General features: G+C 43.9%; 1 protein-coding gene across 1 annotated transcript in view; it reads right to left on the bottom strand.

Annotated features, from left to right (window-relative positions):
- The window catches only part of LOC139266728 (zinc finger protein 235-like), a 72318-nt gene extending 60166 nt beyond the window's left edge, over positions 1–12152 (bottom strand). The window contains exon 1 of the mRNA XM_070884314.1: positions 12117–12152. The gene's annotated coding sequence lies outside the window, so the exon portion shown is untranslated. The remainder of the gene's footprint in view (positions 1–12116) is intronic.
- Positions 12153–18694: the final 6542 nt, after the last annotated feature.

Raw genomic sequence — 18694 nt, 5'->3', positions numbered from 1 at the left:
TCACACACACAGTCTGTACACAGACATATATCACGCACACAGTCTGTACACAGACATATATCACAGACATATATCACACACACAGTCTGTACACAGACATATATCACACACAGTCTGTACACAGACATATATCACGCACGCAGTCTGTACACAGACATATATCACGCACGCAGCCTGTACACAGACATATATCACACACACAGCCTGTACACAGACATATATCACACACACAGTCTGTACAGACATATATCACGCACACAGTCTGTACACAGACATATATCACGCACACAGTCTGTACACACACATATATCACGCACACAGTCTGTACACAGACATATATCACGCACACAGTCTGTACACAGACATATATCACGCACACAGTCTGTGCACAGACATATGTCACGCACACAGTCTGTGCACAGACATATGTCACGCACACAGTCTGTACACAGACATATATCACACACACAGTCTGTACACAGACATATGTCACACACACAGTCTGTACATAGACATATATCACACACACAGTCTGTACACAGACATATATCACACACACAGTCTGTACACAGACTATATCACACACACAGTCTGTGCACAGACATATCACACACAGTCCGTACACAGATATATATCACACACACAGTCTGTACACAGACATATATCACACACACACACAGTCTGTACACAGACATATATCACACACACAGTCTGTACACAGACATATATCACACACAGCCCGTACACAGACATATATCACACACACAGTCTGTACACAGACATATATCACACACACAGCCTGTACACAGACATATATCACACACAGTCTGTACACAGACATATATCACACACATAGTCTGTACACAGACATATATCACACACACAGCCTGTACACAGCCATATATCACACACAGTCTGTACACAGACATATATCACACACACAGTCTGTACACAGACATATATCACACACACAGTCTGTACACAGACATATATCACACACACAGTCTGTACACAGACATATATCACACACACAGTCTGTACACAGACATATATCACATACACAGTCTGTACACAGACATATATCACACACACAGCCCGCACACAGACATATATCACACACACAGCCCGTACACAGACATATATCACACACACAGCCTGTACACAGACATATATCACACACACAGTCTGTACACACACATATATCACGCACACAGCCTGTACACAGACATATATCACGCACACATTCTGTACACAGACATATATCACGCACACAGTCTGTGCACAGACATATATCACGCACACAGTCTGTGCACAGACATATATCACACACACAGTCTGTGCACAGACATATATCACACACACAGTCTGTACACAGACATATATCACACACACAGTCTGTACACAGACATATATCACACAGTCCGTACACAGACATATATCACACACACATAGTCCGTACACAGATATATATCACACACAGTCCGTACACAGACATATATCACACACACAGTCTGTACACAGACATATATCACACACACAGCCTGTACACAGACATATATCACACACAGCCTGTACACAGACATATATCACACACACAGTCTGTACACAGACATATATCACACACACACAGTCTGTACACAGACATATATCACACACAGTCTGTACACAGACATATATCACACACAGTCTGTACACAGACATATATCACACACAGCCCGTACACAGACATATATCACACACACAGCCCGTACACAGACATATATCACACACACAGTCTGTACACAGACATATATCACAGACATATATCACACACACAGTCTGTACACAGACATATATCACGCACACAGTCTGTACACAGACATATATCACGCACACAGTCTGTACACAGACATATATCACACACACAGTCTGTACACAGACATATCACACACAGTCCGTACACAGACATATATCACACACACAGCCCGTACACAGACATATATCACACACACAGTCTGTACACAGACATATATCACAGACATATATCACACACACAGTCTGTACACAGACATATATCACGCACACAGTCTGTGCACAGACATATGTCACACACACAGTCTGTACACAGACATATATCACACACACAGTATATGTCACACACACAGTCTGTACACAGACATATATCACACACACAGTCTGTACACAGACATATATCACACACACAGTCTGTACACAGACTATATCACACACACAGTCTGTGCACAGACATATCACACACAGTCCGTACACAGACATATATCACACACACAGTCTGTACACAGACATATATCACACACACACACAGTCTGTACACAGACATATATCACACACACAGTCTGTACACAGACATATATCACACACAGCCCGTACACAGACATATATCACACACACAGTCTGTACACAGACATATATCACACATACAGTCTGTACACAGACATATATCACACACACAGCCTGTACACAGCCATATATCTCACACAGTCTGTACACAGACATATATCACACACACAGACTGTACACAGACATATGTCACACACACAGTCTGTACACAGACATATATCACACACACAGTCTGTACACAGACATATATCACACACACAGTCTGTACACAGACATATATCACATACACAGTCTGTACACAGACATATATCACACACACAGCCCGCACACAGACATATATCACACACACAGCCTGTACAGACATATATCACACACACAGTCTGTACACACACATATATCACGCACACAGTCTGTACACAGACATATATCACGCACACAGTCTGTACACAGACATATATCACACACACAGCATGTACACAGACATATATCTCACACACAGTCTGTACACAGACATATATCACACACACAGCCTGTACACAGACATATATCACAGACATATATCACACACACAGTCTGTACACAGACATATATCACGCACACAGTCTGTACACAGACATATATCACACACACAGTCTGTACACAGACATATATCACGCACACAGTCTGTACACAGACATATATCACACACACAGCCTGTACACAGACATATATCACACACACAGCCCGTACACAGACATATATCACACACACAGTCTGTACACAGACATATATCACAGACATATATCACACACACAGTCTGTACACAGACATATATCACACACACAGTGTGTACACAGACATATATCACACACACAGTGTGTACAGACATATATCACACACACAGTCTGTACACAGACATATATCACGCACACAGTCTGTACACAGACATATATCACACACACAGTCTGTACACAGACATATATCACAGACATATATCACACACACAGTCTGTGCACAGACATATATCACACACACAGTCTGTGCACAGACATATATCACACACACAGTCTGTACACAGACATATATCACACACACAGTCTGTACACAGACTATATCACACACACAGTCTGTACACAGACATATATCACACACAGTCTGTACACAGACATATATCACACACACACAGTCCGTACACAGATATATATCACACACAGTCCGTACACAGACATATATCACACACACAGTCTGTACACAGACATATATCACACACACAGCCTGTACACAGACATATATCACACACAGTCTGTACACAGACATATATCACACACAGCCTGTACACAGACATATATCACACACACAGTCTGTACACAGACATATATCACACACACACAGTCTGTACACAGACATATATCACACACAGCCTGTACACAGACATATATCACACACACAGTCTGTACACAGACATATATCACACACACACAGTCTGTACACAGACATATATCACACACAGTCTGTACACAGACATATATCACACACACAGTCTGTACACAGACATATATCACACACAGCCCGTACACAGACATATATCACACACACAGCCCGTACACAGACATATATCACACACACAGCCCGTACACAGACATATATCACAGACATATATCACACACACAGTCTGTACACAGACATATATCACGCACACAGTCTGTACACAGACATATATCACGCACACAGTCTGTACACAGACATATATCACACACACAGTCTGTACACAGACATATATCACGCACACAGTCTGTACACAGACATATATCACGCACACAGTCTGTACACAGACATATATCACACACACAGTCTGTACACAGACATATATCACACACAGCCTGTACACAGACATATATCACACACACAGCCCGTACACAGACATATATCACACACACAGTCTGTACACAGACATATATCACAGACACAGTCTGTACACAGACATATATCACGCACACAGTCTGTACACAGACATATATCACGCACACAGTCTGTACACAGACATATATCACGCACACAGTCTGTACACAGACATATATCACACACACAGCCTGTACACAGACATATATCACGCACACAGTCTGTACACAGACATATATCACGCACACAGTCTGTACACAGACATATATCAAGCACACAGTCTGTGCACAGACATATATCACGCACACAGTCTGTACACAGACATATATCACACACACAGTCTGTACACAGACATATGTCACACACACAGTCTGTACACAGACATATATCACACACACAGTCTGTACACAGACATATATCACACACACAGCCTGTACACAGACATATATCACACACACAGTCTGTACACAGACATATATCACACACACAGTCTGTACACAGACATATATCACACACACAGCCTGTACACAGACATATATCACACACACAGTCTATACACAGACATATATCACACACAGTCTGTACACAGACACATATCACACACACAGTCTGTACACAGACAAATATCACACACAGCCCGTACACAGACATATATCACACACACAGCCCGTACACAGACATATATCACACACACAGTCTGTACACAGACATATATCACACACAGTCTGTACACAGACATATATCACACACACAGTCTGTACACACACATATATCACGCACACAGCCTGTACACAGACATATATCACGCACACAGCCTGTACACAGACATATATCACGCACACAGCCTGTACACAGACATATATCACGCACACAGCCTGTACACAGACATATATCACGCACACAGTCTGTACACAGACATATATCACGCACACAGTCTGTACACAGACATATATCACGCACACAGTCTGTACACAGACATATATCACGCACACAGTCTGTACACAGACATATATCACGCACACAGTCTGTACACAGACATATATCACGCACAGTCTGTACACAGACATATATCACGCACACAGTCTGTACACAGACATATATCACACACACAGTCTGTACACAGACATATATCACGCACACAGTCTGTACACAGACATATATCACACACACAGTCTGTACACAGACATATATCACACACAGCCCGTACACAGACATATATCACACACACAGCCCGTACACAGACATATATCACACACACAGTCTGTACACAGACATATATCACAGACATATATCACACACACAGTCTGTACACAGACATATATCACACACACAGTGTGTACACAGACATATATCACACACACAGTGTGTACAGACATATATCACACACACAGTCTGTACACAGACATATATCACGCACACAGTCTGTACACAGACATATATCACACACACAGTCTGTACACAGACATATATCACAGACATATATCACACACACAGTCTGTGCACAGACATATATCACACACACAGTCTGTGCACAGACATATATCACACACAGTCTGTACACAGACATATATCACACACACAGCCTGTACACAGACATATATCACACACAGTCTGTACACAGACATATATCACACACAGCCTGTACACAGACATATATCACACACACAGTCTGTACACAGACATATATCACACACACACAGTCTGTACACAGACATATATCACACACAGTCTGTACACAGACATATATCACACACACAGTCTGTACACAGACATATATCACACACAGCCCGTACACAGACATATATCACACACACAGCCCGTACACAGACATATATCACACACACAGTCTGTACACAGACATATATCACAGACATATATCACACACACAGTCTGTACACAGACATATATCACGCACACAGTCTGTACACAGACATATATCACGCACACAGTCTGTACACAGACATATATCACACACACAGTCTGCACACAGACATATATCACGCACACAGTCTGTACACAGACATATATCACGCACACAGTCTGTACACAGACATATATCACACACACAGTCTGTACACAGACATATATCACACACAGCCCGTACACAGACATATATCACACACACAGTCTATACACAGACATATATCACACACAGTCTGTGCACAGACATATATCACGCACACAGTCTGTACACAGACATATATCACACACACAGTCTGTACACAGACATATGTCACACACACAGTCTGTACACAGACATATATCACACACACAGTCTGTACACAGACATATATCACACACACAGCCTGTACACAGACATATATCACACACACAGTCTATACACAGACATATATCACACACAGTCTGTACACAGACATATATCACACACACAGTCTGTACACAGACAAATATCACACACAGCCCGTACACAGACATATATCACACACACAGCCCGTACACAGACATATATCACACACACAGTCTGTACACAGACATATATCACACACACAGTCTGTACACAGACATATATCACGCACACAGTCTGTACACAGACATATATCACACACACAGTCTGTACACAGACATATATCACACACACAGTCTGTACACAGACATATATCACGCACACAGTCTGTACACAGACATATATCACGCACACAGTCTGTACACAGACATATATCACACACACAGCCTGTACACAGACATATATCACACACACAGTCTGTACACAGACATATATCACACACAGTCTGTACACAGACATATATCACGCACACAGTCTGTACACAGACAAATATCACACACAGCCCGTACACAGACATATATCACTCACACAGCCCGTACACAGACATATATCACACACACAGTCTGTATACAGACATATATCACAGACATATATCACGCACACAGTCTGTACACAGACATATATCACGCACACAGTCTGTACACAGACATATATCACACACACAGTCTGTACACAGACATATATCACACACACAGTCTGTACACAGACATATATCACGCACACAGTCTGTACACAGACATATATCACACACACAGCCTGTACACAGACATATATCACACACAGTCTGTACACAGACATATATCACACACACAGTCTGTACACAGACATATATCACGCACACAGCCTGTACACACACATATATCACGCACACAGCCTGTACACAGACATATATCACGCACACAGCCTGTACACAGACATATATCACGCACACAGTCTGTACACAGACATATATCACGCACACAGTCTGTACACAGACATATATCACGCACACAGTCTGTACACAGACATATATCACGCACACAGTCTGTACACAGACATATATCACACACACAGTATATGTCACACACACAGTCTGTACACAGACATATATCACACACACAGTCTGTACACAGACATATATCACACACACAGTCTGTACACAGACATATATCACACACACAGTCTGTACACAGACTATATCACACACACAGTCTGTACACAGACATATATCACGCACACAGTCTGTACACAGACATATATCACGCACACACACAGTCTGTACACAGACATATATCACACACACAGTCTGTACACAGACTATATCACACACACAGTCTGTACACAGACATATATCACGCACACAGTCTGTACACAGACATATATCACGCACACACACAGTCTGTACACAGACATATATCACACACACAGTCTGTACACAGACATATATATCACACACAGCCCGTACACAGACATATATCACACACACAGTCTGTACACAGACATATATCACACACACAGCCTGTACACAGACATATATCACACATAGTCTGTACACAGACATATATCACACACACAGCCTGTACACAGCCATATATCTCACACAGTCTGTACACAGACATATATCACACACACAGTCTGTACACAGACATATATCACACACAGCCCGTACACAGACATATATCACACACACAGTCTGTACACAGACATATATCACACACAGTCTGTACACAGACATATATCACGCACACAGTCTGTACACAGACATATATCACACACACAGTCTGTACACAGACATATATCACACACAGCCCGTACACAGACATATATCACACACACAGCCCGTACACAGACATATATCACACACACAGTCTGTACACAGACATATATCACAGACACAGTCTGTACACAGACATATATCACGCACACAGTCTGTACACAGACATATATCACATACACAGCCCGCACACAGACATATATCACACACACAGCCTGTACACACACATATATCACGCACACAGTCTGTACACAGACATATATCACGCACACAGTCTGTACACAGACATATATCACGCACACAGTCTGTACACAGACATATATCACACACACAGCCTGTACACAGACATATATCACACACACAGTCTGTACACAGACATATATCACACACACAGTCTGTACACAGACATATATCACACACAGCCCGTACACAGACATATATCACACACACAGCCCGTACACAGACATATATCACACACACAGTCTGTACACAGACATATATCACACACACAGTCTGTACACAGACATATATCACGCACACAGTCTGTACACAGACATATATCACGCACACAGCCTGTACACAGACATATATCACGCACACAGTCTGTACACAGACATATATCACGCACACAGTCTGTGCACAGACATATATCACGCACAGTCTGTACACAGACATATATCACGCACACAGTCTGTACACAGACATATATCACGCACACAGTCTGTACACAGACATATATCACACACAGCCCGTACACAGACATATATCACACACACAGCCCGTACACAGACATATATCACACACACAATCTGTACACAGACATATATCACACACACAATCTGTACACAGACATATATCACGCACAGTGTGTACACAGACATATATCACGCACACAGTCTGTACACAGACATATATCACGCACACAGTCTGTACACAGACATATATCACGCACACAGTCTGTACACAGACATATATCACACACACAGTCTGTACACAGACATATATCACACACACAGTCTGTACACAGACATATATCACACACACAGTCTGTACACAGACATATATCACACACACAGTCTGTACACAGACATATATCACACACACAGTCTGTACACAGACATATATCACACACACAGTCTGTACACAGACATATATCACACACACAGTCTGTACACAGACATATATCACACACACAGCCTGTACACAGACATATATCACACACAGTCTGTACACAGACATATATCACACACAGCCCGTACACAGACATATATCACACACACAGCCCGTACACAGACATATATCACACACACAGTCTGTACACAGACATATATCACAGACATATATCACACACACAGTCTGTACACAGACATATATCACGCACACAGTCTGTACACAGACATATATCACGCACACAGTCTGTACACAGACATATATCACGCACACAGTCTGTACACAGACATATATCACGCACACAGTCTGTACACAGACATATATCACGCACACAGCCTGTACAGACATATATCACGCACACAGTCTGTACACAGACATATATCACGCACACAGTCTGTACACAGACATATATCACGCACAGTCTGTACACAGACATATATCACGCACACAGTCTGTACACAGACATATATCACACACACAGTCTGTACACAGACATATATCACACACAGCCCGTACACAGACATATATCACACACACAGCCCGTACACAGACATATATCACACACACAGTCTGTACACAGACATATATCACACACACAATCTGTACACAGACATATATCACGCACACAGTCTGTACACAGACATATATCACGCACACAGTCTGTACACAGACATATATCACGCACACAGTCTGTACACAGACATATATCACACACACAGTCTGTACACAGACATATATCACGCACACAGTCTGTACACAGACATATATCACGCACACAGTCTGTACACAGACATATATCACGCACACAGCCTGTACACAGACATATATCACGCACACAGTCTGTACACAGACATATATCACGCACACAGTCTGTACACAGACATATATCACGCACACAGTCTGTACACAGACATATATCACGCACAGTCTGTACACAGACATATATCACGCACACAGTCTGTACACAGACATATATCACACACACAGTCTGTACACAGACATATATCACACACAGCCCGTACACAGACATATATCACACACACAGCCCGTACACAGACATATATCACACACACAGTCTGTACACAGACATATATCACACACACAATCTGTACACAGACATATATCACGCACACAGTGTGTACACAGACATATATCACGCACACAGTCTGTACACAGACATATATCACGCACACAGTCTGTACACAGACATATATCACGCACACAGTCTGTACACAGACATATATCACACACACAGTCTGTACACAGACATATATCACACACACAGTCTGTACACAGACATATATCACACACACAGCCTGTACACAGACATATATCACGCACACAGTCTATACACAGACATATATCACACACACAGTCTGTACACAGACATATATCACACACACAGTCTGTACACAGACTTATATCACACACACAGCCTGTACACAGACATATATCACACACACAGTCTGTACACAGACATGTATCACGCACACAGTCTGTACACAGACATGTATCACACACACAGTCTGTACACACACATGTATCACACACAGTCTGTACACAGACATATATCACACACACAGTCTGTACACAGACATATATCACACACACAGTCTGTACACAGACATATATCACACACACAGCCTGTACACAGACATATATCACACACAGTCTGTACACAGACATATATCACACACACAGCCTGTACACAGACATATATCACGCACACAGTCTGTACACAGACATATATCACACACACAGTCTGTACACAGACATATATCACACACAGCCCGTACACAGACATATATCACACACACAGCCCGTACACAGACATATATCACACACACAGTCTGTACACAGACATATATCACAGACATATATCACACACACAGTCTGTACACAGACATATATCACGCACACAGTCTGTACACAGACATATATCACACACACAGTCTGTACACAGACATATATCACACACACAGTCTGTACACAGACATATATCACACACACAGTCTGTACACAGACATATATCACACACACAGCCTGTACACAGACATATATCACACACACAGTCTGTACACAGACATATATCACACACACAGCCTGTACACAGACATATATCACGCACACAGTCTATACACAGACATATATCACACACACAGTCTGTACACAGACATATATCACACACACAGTCTGTACACAGACTTGTATCACGCACACAGTCTGTACACAGACATGTATCACGCACACAGTCTGTACACAGACATATATCACACACACAGTCTGTACACAGACATATATCACGCACACAGTCTGTACACAGACATGTATCACACACACAGCCTGTACACAGACATGTATCACACACACAGCCTGTACACAGACATATATCACACACACAGTCTGTACACAGACATATATCACACACACAGCCTGTACACAGACATATATCACACACACAGTCTGTACACAGACATATATCACACACACAGTCTGTACACAGACATATATCACACACACAGTCTGTACACAGACATATATCACACACACAGCCTGTACACAGACATGTATCACACACACAGCCTGTACACAGACATATATCACACACACAGCCTGTACACAGACATGTATCACACACACGGGTAAACGCACCAACGACCTGCCCGCTCCTGATACCGGTTTACATGACGTCACACAGACTGTTGCCAGGTTACTGACGTCACACAGCACGCGTTGCTGGGTGACTGACGTCACAGGCGCCGAGGCGGGTAAGCGCGTCAGGACTCAAATCAGGAGCCACGTGACTGAGAGCGGCCCCGCCTCCGACTGTGGGAGTGGGCGGGGCACTTCTGGAGCTGTGCTGGGCCGCAATTGGGCGCACCAGCTGTCAATCAGCTGCTTTCACACCAATAGCAGCGACGGATCACATCGACTCCCTGAGTGCGCTCTGCGCATGTCCTTGATCCCCGGATGTTGACGGTTGGTGAAGGAAAAACAAAATGGCGGAAAGTGAGTGGCGGCTCAGGGTGAGCGTCCCCGGGGGAAGAGGGAGCTGAGGGCCGGGTGTCGGAGTGTGGGGCAAGTGCGGGGCCCAGAAAGGGAGCGCATCTTCCAGCTGTACCTGTCCTGGGAGTGTGTGATGGGACAGTGTAGAGGGAGCTTTACTCTGTATCTAACCCCCTGTACCTGCTCTGGGAGTGTTTGATGGGACAGTGTAGAGGGAGCTTTACTCTGTATCTAACCCCCTGTACCTGCCCTGGGAGTGTTTGATGCGACAGTGTAGAGGGAGCTTTACTCTGTATCTAACCCCCTGTACCTGCCCTGGGAGTGTTTGATGGGACAGTGTAGAGGGAGCTTTACACTGTATCTAACCCCCTGTACCTGTCCTGGGTGTGTTTGATGCGACAGTGTAGAGGGAGCTTTACTCTGTATCTAACCCCCTGTACCTGTCCTGGGAGTGTGTGATGGGACAGTGTCGAGGGAGCTTTACTCTGTATCTAACCCCGTGCTGTACCTGCCCCGGGAGTGTTTGATGGGGCAGTGTAGAGGGAGCTTTACTCTGTATCTAACCCCCTGTACCTGCCCTGGGAGTGTTTGATGGGACAGTGTAGAGGGAGCTTTACTCTGTATCTAACCCCCTGTACCTGCCCTGGGAGTGTTTGATGGGACAGTGTAGAGGGAGCTTTACTCTGTATCTAACCCCCTGTACCTGCCCTGGGTGTGTTTGATGGGACAGTGTAGAGGGACCTTTACTCTGTATCTAACCCCCTGTACCTGCCCCGGGAGTGTTTGATGGGGCAGTGTAGAGGGAGCTTTACTCTGTATCTAACCCCCTGTACCTGCCCTGGGAGTGTTTGATGGGACAGTGTAGAGGGAGCTTTACTCTGTATCTAACCCCCTGTACCTGCCCTGGGTGTGTTTGATGGGACAGTGTAGAGGGAGCTTTACTCTGTACTAACCTATGCACATTGGAGTTTAGAAGAATGTGGTGATCTTATTGAAACATATGATTCTGAGGGGGCTTGACAGGTTGGATGCAGAGAGGATGTTTCCTCTAATGGGGCAATCTAGAACTAGTGGGTGTGTTTCAGAATAATATGTCGCTCATTTAAAACGGAAATGAGGAATTTCTTCTCTGAAGGTCATAAATCTGTGGAATTTTCTGCTCCAGAGAACTGTGGAGGCTGGGTCATTGAATATATTTTAGGTGAAGATAGATCGATGTTTGACCGATGGGTAAGTGAAGGGTTATGGGGAGCTGTCAGGGAAATGGAGTTGAGGCCAAGATCAGAACAGCCATGATCTTATTGAATGGCAAGGCATAGCTCGAGGGGACTCGTGCTCCAATTTCTCATGTTCTCAGTATAACACTTTGATATGCCCCACGCCCCTCACTGATGTACCTCAAATCATTGTAACACACTGATGGACCCCAAATGGATACTCCTGCATCTTCTGTTATGTTCTAATCCATGCTATACTTGCCCTGGGAGTGGCTATGGGACAGTGCAGAAGGAGCACCTCTATCTTTCTCAGTGCTTCCTCTCATTACCTTTGCTCGGTTTCTCTCTACCTTGCTCATTTCTCTGCGTCACTGTCTTTCTTTTATCTGCATCAGTTTTCCTGCTTCACTCAACCCACCTCTCGCCACCCCCAAGCTCTGCCTGTATCGCCTATATCAGTTCTCTTTGCCTTATTCTCCATTTCCCCCACTCTTGGCTTTAAATCTCTGTGTGTCTCACTTATTTTACTGTATGTTTCCTCTCTGCCCCTGACACTCTCTCTCTCTCTCTCTCTCTCTCTATATTACTGATGTAACACAAACACTTTAACACAGAGCCCAGCCTGTGCTCTGTACACATTGCATGAGCTGATCAGTTTCTGCATCCCCAGTTTTAAAATGAGCTGTCCAAGGTGTGGGGCTTGGTTTCCTGAAAGATTTTGCTGTTAATCTAGAGGGAAGCTTGCTTTTGGTTTTAACCTCTGCTGCACCTCTGCCTCCAAATCTCCTGCAGGTCCATTCCTGAACTCTTTTTTTACATTTCATTGTCCAGTGGCACATCCAGCTACTTATGTACGCATTGTCCCCGATGTGCTCCTTTCTGTAAATCTGATGGGGCTTGTTTTTCATTAATTTTCACTGACTGCTTCTTTAATTTTAACTATTTGCTTATCTTGTAAATTTCTGAAAATTTTGAATAATTGTTAAGCGATTCCTGCTGATCTGCTGAGTGTATTTCTGGAGAGGACACAGATGTCTCGGGGAGCAGAGTTCCCAGTCACGTTAAAATAATGTTAAAATGGTTATTCTAGAGACCGCTAATCAGTGGAAGGAAACGGTGGAAGCAAGACATTCTGGGGGGAGAGGTAAACCAGCCAGACGTCGTGGTTGATATCGGCACCAATGACATAGGTAGAAAGAGGGATGAGATCCTGCAGGTAGAGTTTAGGGAGCTCGGAGAGAGATTAAAAATCAGAACCTCAAAGGTAGTAATCTCTGGATTAGTGCCTGTGCCACGTGCCAGTGAGTATAGAAATAGGAGGATAGAGAAGATGAATGGGTGGCTGGAGAGATGGTGCAGGTGGGAGGGCTTTAGATTCCTGAGGCATTGGGACCGTTTCCGGGGGAGATGGGACCTGTACAAGCCGGACGGGTTGCACCTCAACAGAACTGGGATGAATATCCTCGTGGGAGATTCTGCTAGTGCTGTTGGGGAGGGTTTAAACTAGTTTTGGCAGGGGGATGGGAACCGAAGAATAGATTCAGTGGTGAGAGAAGCAAAGCTGGAATTGGGCAGCAGAGAAGTAGAAAGTGAGGGGTCAAGTTTCGAGTCGCGCCTAGAACGGCGCAGCCCCGACATCGATGCCTGTTTTTCGCGCCCAAAAGCGCGTCAAAAACTTACGGAGGAATTCTCGGCCTCCCAGCAGGTTACTCGGAGCTCGGCGCGGCGCGCAGAGATCAGCAGAGGGCGGAGCCACAGCGTCATGCCGATTCTGAAAGTGCAGGGGGCAGGGTTAACTCTGACGTCGTACCGGCAGCCCTGCGCATGCGTGTTGGAACGCGCGCACACGCGCAGTAGGTTACAAAGATTGGCATTCAGCCATTTTTAAAGGAACTTGAAGAAAAGTGCTGATTTGTTTCATGGAACTGTTGTTTCCTGACCGTGTTTGTTCTTAATTATGGTCATGGTCCCAAATGGGTTGCTGGCACTGTTAGCCAAGGAGGGGAATAGAATGTTTGTTGTCAAACCTTTGAATGGACAAACGTGCAGAAAGCACTTGGATCAGACCAAACTGTGGTTCACTGACAACTAAGAACAGTTTGAAGAAGACTTTACCATCATTGATCCACCCACACACCCCAACCAGCAATCGACCTCGTGGTGAACCACGAGGATGAACCCACCATGCCTGACAGTCTGATCAGACCAGCCGCACACGCAGTGCAGCAATGATCCAACTGACTCACCCATACCAGGACTTCAACTCAGGCGATCAACCCGGGAACACAGAGCCCCGGATCGCCTCGACTTGTAAATAACTTGTATCTAAGACTTTGGAGGGGAATGATGTTATGTATGTAAACATTACCAATGTGAAAGACTTGACACCAGGGGGCGCACCTTTGCGAGACCCAATCGTCATCTGCACACCCTGGGCAAGCAGATATAAAAGGCAGACTACCACGCTGCCTCCTCACTCTGGAGTTACAATAAAGAGACCAAGGTCACAACGGTTTGAGCTTAAGATATACAGTCTTGTGGAGTTATGCCAAACGTGACATCCAGGAACACATGATTTAGCTCCGGAACAAGGGAATGAGCTCCAGAACCAGGGGAATTAGGAGCTCCAGAAAAAGCTGAATTAACTCTAGAAAGAGTGTAATTATCTCCAGGAATAGAGGAATTAGGAGCACCAGAAACAGGGAAAGCATCAGCTCTAGGAACATGTGAATTAGCTCCGGAACAAGGGAATTAGCTCCAAAAACAGGGGAATTAGGAGATCCCGAAACATAGAACTTAGTTGCTCCAGGAACAGGGGAATTAGCATCAGAAACAGGATATTAAATTAATAGGATGGGGTCTCCAGATACAAGAGAATTAAGAGATCCAGGAACAGAGGTATTAGTTGTACAAACAGAGGAATTAGCAACTGCAGAAAGAGTGTAATGAGGAGCTCCGGGAACTGGGCAACAGCGAGATACAGAAAGAAGGGAATTGGCTCCAAATCAAAGGAAGTAGTCCAGAAACGGGGGAATTATAGTCAGGAAATTTGGAATTAGCTGCTTCAGAAACAGCAGAAGTAGGAGCTCCAGGAACACTGAAATTATCTCCAAAACCAGGGGATTTGCTCGAGAAGCAGGGAATTAGGGGAGCGCACCATAACCAGCATAAGATGGAGCTCCAGATATCGGGGAATTAGGAGCCACATAAAAAGGACAATTAGTTGCTTCACAAATAGTGAAATTTGATCTACAGAAACATGGGAATTAGGAGTGCCACAAAAAACGGAAATAGCTCCAGAAACACGGGATCTTGGTCAGCTACGTACTGAGGAATTAGCTACTGGAGTATTAGCTCAGGAAACAGACCTATTAACTCCACAAGAGGGAATTAGCTCAAGGGACAGGGAAATTAGGAGATCCTGAAAGAGGTGAATTAGCACCAAAGACAGGAGAATTAGAAAATCCAGAAACACTGGCCCAGGATCCAGGAAATCCACAGGCAGAAAATATAAAAACAGATAGCAAGAGTTTCTATAGGTATATAAAAAGGAAAAGAGTGACTAAAGTAAATGCTAGTGGACGAGACTGGGGAATTAGTAATGGGGAAAATGGAGATGGCAGACACCCTGAACAAATATTTTCATCAGTCTTTACAGTAGAGGAAACTAACTATATCCCAACAATGGATATTCAAGGGGCTACGGGGGTGTGTGGTCGTGGCGGAAGAACATAACACTATCACAATCAGTAAGGAGGTGGTACTCAGTAAGATAATGGAACTAAAGTCAGATAAATCCCCTGGACCTGATGGCTTGCATCCTAGGGTCTTAAGAGAAGTAGCGGCAGGGATTTTGGATGCACTGGTTGCAATTTACCAAAATTCACTGGATTCTGGGGAGGTCCCAGCAGATTGGAAAACTGAAAATGTAACGCCCCTATTTAAAAAAGGAAGCAGACAAAAAGTGGGAAACTATAGCCTAACTTCTGTGGTTAGAAAAATGTTGGAGTCCATTATTAAAGAAGTAGTAACATGACATTTAGAAGAGCATAATTCGGTCAGGCAGAGCCAGCATGGATTTATCAAGGGGAAGTCATGTTTGGCAAATTTGCTGGAATTCTTTGAAGATGTAACAAACACGATTGATAAAGGGGAACCATTGGATGTGGTATATTTGGACTTCCAGAAGGTATTTGACAAGATGCCACATAAAAGGTTACTGCATAACATAAAAGTTCACGGGGTTGAGGATAATATATTAGCAAGCATAGAGGATTGGCTAACTAACAGAGAATGGAAAGTCGGGATAAATGGTTCATTCTCACTTTGGCAATCAGTAACTAGTGGGTAACGCAGGGATCAGTGCTGGGACCCCACCTATTTACAATCTATGTTAATGATTTGGAAGAAGGGACCGAGTGTAATGTAGCCAAGTTTGCTGATGATACAAAGATGGGAGGAAAAGCAATATGTGGGGAGGAGGCATAAATCTGCAAAAGGACATAGACAGATAAGGGAGTGGGCAAAAATTTGGCAGATGGAGTATAATGTTGGAAAGTGTGAGGTCATGCTCTTTGGCAGAAAAAATTAAAGTGCAAGTTATTATTTAAATGGAGAAAGACTGCATAGTGCTGCAGTTCAGCGGAACCTGGGGGAGAGTGGGAGAGCGATAGTGATAGGGGATTCAATCATAAGGGGAATAGATAGGCGTTTCTGCGGCTGCAATCGAAACTCCAGGATGGTATGTTGCCTCCCTGGTGCAAGGGTCAAGGATGTCTCCGAGCGAGTGCAGGACATTCTAAAAAGGGAGGGAGAACAGCCAGTTGTCGTGGTGCACATTGGTACCAACGACATAGGTAAAAAAAGGGATGAGATCCTACGAGACGAATTTAAGGAGCTAGGAGTTAAATTAAAAAGTAGGACCTCAAAAGTAATAATCTCGGGATTGCTACCAGCGCCACGTGCTAGTCAGAGTAGGAATCGCAGGATATCACAGATGAATACGTG

The sequence above is a fragment of the Pristiophorus japonicus genome, chromosome 7 (genome assembly GCF_044704955.1).
Source record: "Pristiophorus japonicus isolate sPriJap1 chromosome 7, sPriJap1.hap1, whole genome shotgun sequence".
Taxonomy (NCBI): Eukaryota; Metazoa; Chordata; class Chondrichthyes; family Pristiophoridae; genus Pristiophorus; species Pristiophorus japonicus.
The sequence above is the reverse complement of the archived record's forward strand: the minus strand, read 5'-3'. Positions and strand labels throughout refer to the sequence as shown.